The 8,963-nt window shown below is 35.3% G+C and overlaps 1 pseudogene; it reads left to right on the top strand.

The window, feature by feature from the left end:
• Positions 1-275: 275 nt before the first annotated feature.
• On the top strand, positions 276-4,706 carry LOC116140624 (annotated as a pseudogene).
• Positions 4,707-8,963: the final 4,257 nt, after the last annotated feature.

Here is an 8,963-nt window from a genome sequence, read left to right on the forward strand (position 1 = left end):
AGTAATTCACATAGTTGGGGGTATTGAGTAATTACACAATTAGAAAAGGATATTATGGAAGACATGACATACACTAATAAAAATTTTTTCCAGTCAAATTGTTGAAGGCATTTATGTCTTCATAGTTAAAATCACTGTATTTAACGGATTTACTAACGGAGTATGACGTTCGGGTGGTAATCCGGTGTTTTCTTTTTGGGTGGGACAGTCTTTTACTCTTAAAATAATTAATCCATCTTCTAAGCACGTAATTTCCCTCCGATCTTCACCTGCGCACGTAAAATTAAAACGCTTTCGTCCTTCAATAGCAAGTCAAAGCTCCGCAATCGCCAAACAATGGATCGTGCTTTACATCGAACCAACATCATCAACAATGACCTCTTGCAATCAAATTCCCCTCAATTTATTTCCACTAATGCATGCTTAAGCTACTCTTCCCCCGAACTCAATGAAGTTTCCCATTTTGACCTCAAAGAAATACTGAAACTACTTGATGGTCGCAACTTGGAAGACCGAGACCGGTTGTTCAATCTGATCACACAAAGCAAACTGTTCAATCCCAGAAAAGTTGGAGAGAAAGTGTTTGTATCGCCTGGTTGTAATCAGACGATGGAGCAGCAACGAGAGATGACCATGAAGAGAATTGATTACTTGCTTGAAAAAGGGGTTTTTCGAGGATGGTTTACTGAGAAAGGAATCCATACTGAGTTGAAACAATTAGCTATTCTTGAAGTTGTCAGAATATTCGACAACTCGCTCTCAACCAAGCTCGGTGTTCACTTTTTCTTGTGGTAAATCTGTAATATTCTAATAGGGAATGTTAACACGATTTCAGAGATTATTGGTATTATCAATATATTAAATTAAGTTCTTTTGTTATATTTTATATTGTGAAACACGTTAAATCACTCTTTGTAATACATAGAGTTACAAGCTGGAAAATGAAAACAGAAATGTGCAATGGTTTGCAGGGGTGGGCCACCATGTTTTGGGGAACGACGCACCACGACAAGTGGTGAGAGACACTGGAATTACGTGGTGAAGGGTTGCTTTGCAATGACGGAGTTGGGACATGGAAGTAATGTATGTATTGTTTTTCTTGAATCTTAAATTTTGAATTTGAATTGGGTTTGTTTGATTTTTGGGTAAGAGGAATTGAAACAATTACCAGGTTGATTCAAACACGGCAGAGTTTGTCATAAACACTCCTTGTGAATCTGCTCAAAAGTATTGGATAGGTGGGGCAGCCAATGTAAGATTCTTCTTTCTTCTTTATTTTTTTTTTCTCTTTACATTTGACTTTAATAATCTTTTCGTTATTTATTATTCACATTAAGTGCTTTTTCTTTTTATCTATATTTTTTATTTAATGTGCTCTAGGTTTTGTGGTTTTGGCTGTTTAGCATGCAACACATACAGTGGCATTTTCACAGCTTGAAATTAATGGAAAAATCTAGGGTTCATGCCTTCATTTGCCAGATAAGGATGCAGATGGTAACGTCTGTCCTAATGTCCGGATAGCTGATTGTGGTCATAAAAGTGGGTTGAATGTGGTTGATAATGGTCGAATCTGGTGATTATTATAAGACCTTTTGTTGTTAAACTGCTCTACTTCATGTTTCAATGTCTTAAAATTAAGTTCTCCATAATTAGATTTGAGATGCAACTCAAAAGTCTGGAATGTTTTTCAGGTTTGACAATGTCCGGTCCCCAGAGAGAATTGTTTGAATTCAGTAGCTGATGTTTCACCTGATGGGGAATATCTGAGTGCAATTGAAACCCAGATAAAGTAATTACCTTGCTGTTGGTGCATATTGTTCTATTTCTTCTTCTTCCTCTAGCTTGATGTCTGATAAAAACTGTATTTTGTTAGTTTGGACTAATGATTTCTAAATGGTTTTACTATTATATGTCTTTCATATCAGAGATTTGCGGCTTTTCTGGCCCCGTTAACATCTGGTCGTGTAACTATTGCAGTTGGTGCAGTGTACACATCAAAGGTGATATACATTTTAATCTAGTCCGCGGTTTCAGTTGGAAAAGTTTTGTTCATACATGTTAATTTTTTGAGACCTGGGATAGCAGGTGGCTCTAAGAGACTTAGGAACTATTGATAATAACATTCTTCACCTTTCAGATGGGTTTAGCAATAGCCATAAGGTATGCATTGTCAAGGCGGGCCTTCTCTGTTACACCAAATGACCTGAAGTCCTGTTGCTCGATTACCCAAGTCATCAACGGCGTAACTACCTCTCCTTGCAAGACGTAAGCATCTGGATAATTTGTATTGAAATTTAAATTATATTTTCTATAAAAAAAAATTGCATTTTTCTGAACTCTCTGGGTATAAAATTTTATCCAGTACTTCCATTACATGAGTGTAGAAATATGATCCAGTATCCACTGAGTATATGTACAACTGGATTCGCTACTGTTTAACATCTAAAAGTTCTTCCCAATTTTTACTTTTTGCAAAACTAAGTACCAGTTTGATTATGTTCAAAGTATCTATATTTATACTCATTGAATGCTGATGTAAATATCCTTTGGTTCGTAATACTTGTATGCAAATGAAGTAACTATAGTGTATTACGGTCTTAACTAATGAAATGCTTTTCTTGTTTGCTCGCCATTCTCCACCTTTCCTCCCCATTTCTGCTGCAGATATGCTATGAATTCTGCGGCAAATTACTGAAGATGAGTGTATGTGAATAGGAGACCTCAGTCAAACAAAACCATTCATGTTGTTTCAAGTGCACTCAAGGCCACTCTTACCTGGCATAATATGCGAACACTAAGGTCGAAACTGCAATTATTGCGGTTTTATTTACATTCATCTCCAATTATACTCGGGCTATTTACATTTAGGCTAAGTGGTCTCAGTAAAGTTAGATTACTGTGCTTTATAGAATGTTTTGAAGCTTGTGGTGGACGAGGTCAGAAGACTGAAAATCTTGTTGGTCGTTAAGGGTGAGATAGAGGTTCAGTCCACTTTTGAAGGGGACAATGTCCTGATGCCGCAGGTAGCCTAAGTCTATTTTCTTCTCTCTTTATAAATTTATAACAAAGAACTGCAACATATCGATATTAATTTGTTTAACAGTGACCTGAGTAGTATGTATATACATAAACTTGTTGTTGAGATTTGAATAGGTAAAGGAAAATGTCACATTCCAACTTACTTTCTTCCAAATGACACGAATTGCTTAATAGCCGTCCCCAAAGCTTTATGGCTTAAAAAAGACTTCTGAACTTGTTCATATTTCCTCCAAGTTTGATTTCTAAATTTGTCTTATATTGTGTCACCAATTTTTTATTTGTTTTCCAATGGCTAAAAATTAATTTGGATAAATTCTAATGAGTTTTACTTTCTAAGATTTTACTTTCTCCATAAATCTCCTAATTGAATTTATGAGTTAATGTGTGAATATAGGTTAGCAAGGTGCTTCTTGCAGAATAATATCAGCTAAGAGAGAAAATATTTTTAAAGGCTTGGGATTAGAGCATATGAATAGCCTTGCCCTGTAATCCCATCTCAGCTTACAAGCTCTATCCTCAGGAGCACCAGTTTCAAGTAAGCTATATAGCTTTTATAGTTTCAATTTAAATGATTTTGAATGCTGCTAACCTCTTTGCATGTTAGATGGATGTGTTCTGCTTAAGGGAGAGAGACCTCTTGAATCGTTTTGCTGCAGAAGTGTCACAGCGTCAAGCTAAGGGAGAAAGTAAAAATTATGCCTTCATTCTGGTGAGACGGGTCTATGTTGCCTATTTCCAATTGCTTCTCTTCTCATTTCCCTTTCTCTCTTTAATTGTTGTTTTCACTTTACCGCACCAGAGTTACCAGCTTGCAGAAGACTTGGGTAGAGCTTTCTCAGATAGATTAATATTGCAAACCTTATCGAGGCTGAGGAACCGTATTCGCAGTTCTTTAAAGGTAATATAGCACTATTTGTTGTATCTCATTGTGGTTGACAGTTTCGGATACACTGTTGCCCAAGTTTCAGTGTGGTAATATAGGGTGTCACATATTCCCTGACCAAGTAAAACATACATTAACAAACTGCAGTAAGAAATCAATTTTCAAGGAAATATTGGATGAAAAGGAAATTAATTTTAGATGGAAGATAATATAGTGTAAGGAAGTTTAGCTACATCTGTAAGTCATAGCCTGAGTTTCCCGATATTATGCAGAGTCATTTCTTGGTTTGTTTCCGGCAGGCAGATACAGTACTAAAAATAAAAGATGCTCAAGGTTTGGGTGAAACGCAATTCATAACATTAATTTGCCTAGTTTTAATAATGGCTGTAAGGATTGAAATGAAGTTGTTAGTAAGAATTCCACTTAATAATCCCATTATACGCAAATCACCAAATTATTAAAAAAAGAAACTGAAGTATCTGGGCATAAGCATCTTTTACTTGTAGCAAGTGCTAGGTTTGCTGAGATCGTTATAGCTGTATATGTTGGAAGAAGAGGTGGCGTTCCTCCGATATGGTTGCTTATCAACTGACAACGATGCGTCTGTAGAAAGAAGTAATCAACTATGCAGTGAAGTGCGACCACAGCACTTGCCTTGGTCAATTCCTTTGGCATACCTGATGCTTCTTGGGGCCTATAGCATTTAACTGGATTCAAGCAAATTCTTGGTTATCAGTTGATCAGTAGTTTAGTTATCCTAACCCTACCCGAAGCAGAAAAAGTAATTCCTAAAAATATGATAAAATGATTTTTTGTAAAAATAGCTTATTAGATGTGGGGTCTTTGTTGTTTACACAAACTCAAGACGGTGGTGCTTGAAGCTCTTCATATTTCTGTAAGTTTGTCAAAACTAATTCTTAAGAATAAAGCATGTTTATTATACGGGTAATGTTATTTGTACAATTCTCTTTTGTACAGAGGAGTTTGTACAAACTTACGTGACATACACCATGTGAGTATACGTGAATAAGAGCCCATGTAACATTAATGTTCATTAAGTTACGTCGTTCCCAATACCATATACATGTTGTGGTGTGTCACGTAAGTTTATATATCTCTCTTTGAATTATACAAATAGTATTACCCTTATTATAATGTTAAAAGACATTATTCATGAACATGATCCTTATGTTCTTAACAGAATCAATTTTAAACTCAAGATGTCTTCTGCGTTGCGAGAGTTGGACCCACTCAGACTCTTTAATCTAATTACTAAAAAATTACAAATTTTAGGGATTTGCTTCTCATCCAAAGTTTAATAATTTGTAAGAGATATAGCTAATTAAATATAATCATTAGTTATCCATACAGCAATTCTCTTGATTTACTGAATCTTTCAATTGTATATCCATCTCCATGTGTAACTCGGACAAAAAATATCATTACTATAACAGAGGAAATGACATGTTCCCACCCAAGTTTGGAAATCCAATTTTCACCCCTTGTTTTATAAATTCCATATTCTCACTTTAAACCAATACTTAGCAACTTTTAGATTCCGACACAGGTATAGAAAATGATATTACCATACTGCCCTTGATAAAATATTTTAAATTATTTAACCCCAAATTAATAGAATTAGAAAATAACTCCAAACCTTTTTCCGACCACCCTTCCACCGGAAATAGCCCTCCACCCAACCATTCCACTCCCTGGTGTACCCTCTCCAAAACACCCTTATCCCCCAACCCTCTTTCTCCTTTCTCACCATCTTGAAGGCCATTTTCCTTGGGTTTTTTCTGAGTTTGAAGGATTGTTTTGGGTGATTTTGTTGGATTTTTGGACGCAAAATTGACATTCTTTAAAGTGTTTGTGACTTGTTGGATTTTTCCGTTCTGGCGCCTCCAAAGTTCTCTCCTTTGACCTTTTTTCGATTGAACATAACCTGTTCGATAAAGTTCGCAATCACGACCTACCTCCAACTTGCGCTCTGTAAACCTTCTCCCAGAAGTCGCCACCACCTTTTACGGCCGCCACCACCACAACACCTTCCACAGACCACACCACCTCACCAGCTTCCACACCAAACCACCTCACCACCAGTAGCATCCCCACCATCCTCTCCACCTTCTTTCCATTTCACCAAAATAGCCACCCATTTTAGCAAAGGGACGCACGTTTTGTGTTGTTTGGGTGCTTTTTTTTCTAGTCATTTCCTCTCGCTGGACTCACCATCCCTCCCTTTCCGTGGAGGTTATTTAACTTATTTTGAAATTTTTTTTCATACAAGTTAAATGCATTTTAGCCTTTATCGTTATATTAAATGTTTTTTATTAATTTAAGGTGGGAATATGAAATTTATGAAACCAGGGGGGTGTAACGCCCACATGGAGGTACGTAATTTATTATTCTCTTTATACCTTTATTGATTTTTACTAAAGTTATTTGAGAAAATGTGAAGAAAATGCCTTAAACTTGCATTAAGGGTAAAATGGTCTTTTCACTAAAAATTATTTGAAAAAGTGGGGAGTGAAAAGAGATAGAATTTCATGGAGAATGCAATAAAAATGAGGGCATTATGGTAATTGACTAAGGACATAGATAGAATTCTCAAGAAAGTGCAAGGGCAAAATGGGAAACTATATATATTTTTATGTTATATCAAGGATTGAAGAGTGAAACCCTAGCCACTCTTCAACCCATTTTCACGCCACTTCTCCTCCAAATCCTCTCAATTTCTTCTCTTCTTTTTCAAAAGAATTCATAGATTTTGGATCTTTTTGAGTGGATTTTCAATCCCAAGCAACTTTAGGTAAGATCCTTGCACTAAGAAGTGATTTTCATTTTTAAAGTGTTGAATTTTGATGGTTTGTGCTCATAGGATTTAAGAAGAAGAGAATGTGATAAAAGAAGATTCTAAAAGGGGTTGGATTGCTCATATCAAAGGTAAGTAAATCCCACCCAAGTTATGATTTGAGAAATCAAGTGTGTAGGGATTTTACATACATGTATATGCTTATGGATTGAGAATTGTTGATGAAATTGATGAATTATTGATGAGTGTGATGATTAGTGATGAATAGAATTTAGCCATGAGAAGTGGTTTTGGTTGTATGATGATTAATTGAAATTTGGTTGAAGTTAGAAAGAGTTAAGTATAATTTTTGGGAGTGTATTGTTTTGGACAGGTTTAGTAATTGTTTAAGGGAGTTTTACTCTAAATATTGGTGACTTGAGAAAGAGATAGAATTGTGGTCAAATTAGAGTTTGATTATGCATGCAATATGTTTGATGAAATGTCCAAGAGAAGTGTATACATGAGTTTTATTCATTTATGAATTGATATGAGTTTGTAGATGGTAGAGAGAAACTTATTTTTATGCTACATGGCATCCTTGCATTTAGAAAGAATTATAAGCATGAAACCATCTACATGCTTACATATTCATAAGAGCATGAAAAAACACTAAAATATGTTAAAGAGAAAATAGAAAGAAATGAGAATATTAAGATATTCAAATCTGAAATTTTAGTTAAAGAAGTGTAAAAAGATAAAAAGAAGAGAAGGTTGTTGCAATGGGGAGCCCGTGAGTGACAAAGTCCCACATGCACGCCGCCTTTAGTGAGCGGCCTCTGAATTCAGAAAGAAGAATTGTACAGTCCGTTAGAAGTGCGTGTGGATGAGGATTGTACCCAGAATTAGAGAATTCACTCACACGGCTAAGGCTCCAAATCCATGCCTCAACCGAGTCCGATTGACAAGAAAAGAAAGAATAGAAAAGAAAGAAAAAATAGAAAGAAAGAAAGAAAGAAAGAAAGAAAGAATAGAAAGAAAGAAAAGAAAGAATAGAAAGAAAGAAAGAATAAGAAACAGAAAACAAAATAAGAAAAATAGAAATGAAAGTGCATAATCTATGCATTTGTGCATTTGCATCATAAATATGCATAATACTATGCTCATTATTGTGAGTAGTGAAAAATTAGAGAATTGAGAGAAAAACAGTGAGCAAACAGAGAAAGAATAGAGAAAGAACAGAGAGAAGAACAAAGAAAGAATAAAGAATACTCGGGAAATGAGTTGTAAGGAAATAAAATTCAGGATTTAATCAACGAAGAGAGAAGGGTAGCATAGCGGGTTTACTTACTGAGCAATTAGTGCTCACTCCGTTGTTTTCAATGTTTTTCTAGGTAATAGGTGAGTTGCGGTCACTCGGAATGTCACGCAGTGGAAGGGATTGGGTTACACTGTCACGTTGCTATTTTGAGTATATTTTGTAAATAAGAAAAATTAAATATGGGCCCATACTTTATTACTCGTTTATATGTGTATTTTCTTATATATATTTTTAATGAGTTTTATTGATTATTTTACGAGTATACTAGCTAGAAAGAAAGTATTACAAGGGGACACTTGGCATTTCTCCAAACCTTGGGTGGGAACATGTCCTTTACTCATATAACAATAATTACACCTTATGTGAGGTGTATTAGCATTTCTCCTTAACAAGTATGAAACAATCTACTTGCATTATAATAAGCTTCAATTAAATATTACTTAAGAATAATACTGCACCAATAACCCTATCTCACAAACTTTCTCCCATAACCCTGACGTGACAATACGTAATTGGTTAGCTCACAATTAATTAGTAAGACCCATGCAGAACCCATTGTGAACTAACCAATTACAAGCTACCACGTTAAGGTTATGAGAAAAAATTTATAAGAGAGAGTTGTTAATGACATATTATTCATTACTTAACCACAATAATGTTACGGACATCGGGACTGTACATCAAATTTTTATACCGAATTACGTGTCACATGACTCAGACCAGCCACGTATCACATTAACAAATATTTTGCGAGTGAACGGCCGTTCATCAACTATGGATGACCGTTCACTATTATTGGACATGAGTCCATTATATGTGGACACCCGTCCATGCGAAATGAATGATGGACTCCTGTTCATAGTAAATTTTTTTTTTTTTTAAATTTAAAAAATTATAAACAAAATTTAGGGATGCCCGTTCATATG

Source organism: Pistacia vera, unplaced genomic scaffold, assembly GCF_008641045.1.
Source record: "Pistacia vera cultivar Batoury unplaced genomic scaffold, PisVer_v2 Contig111, whole genome shotgun sequence".
NCBI lineage: Eukaryota > Viridiplantae > Streptophyta > Magnoliopsida > Sapindales > Anacardiaceae > Pistacia > Pistacia vera.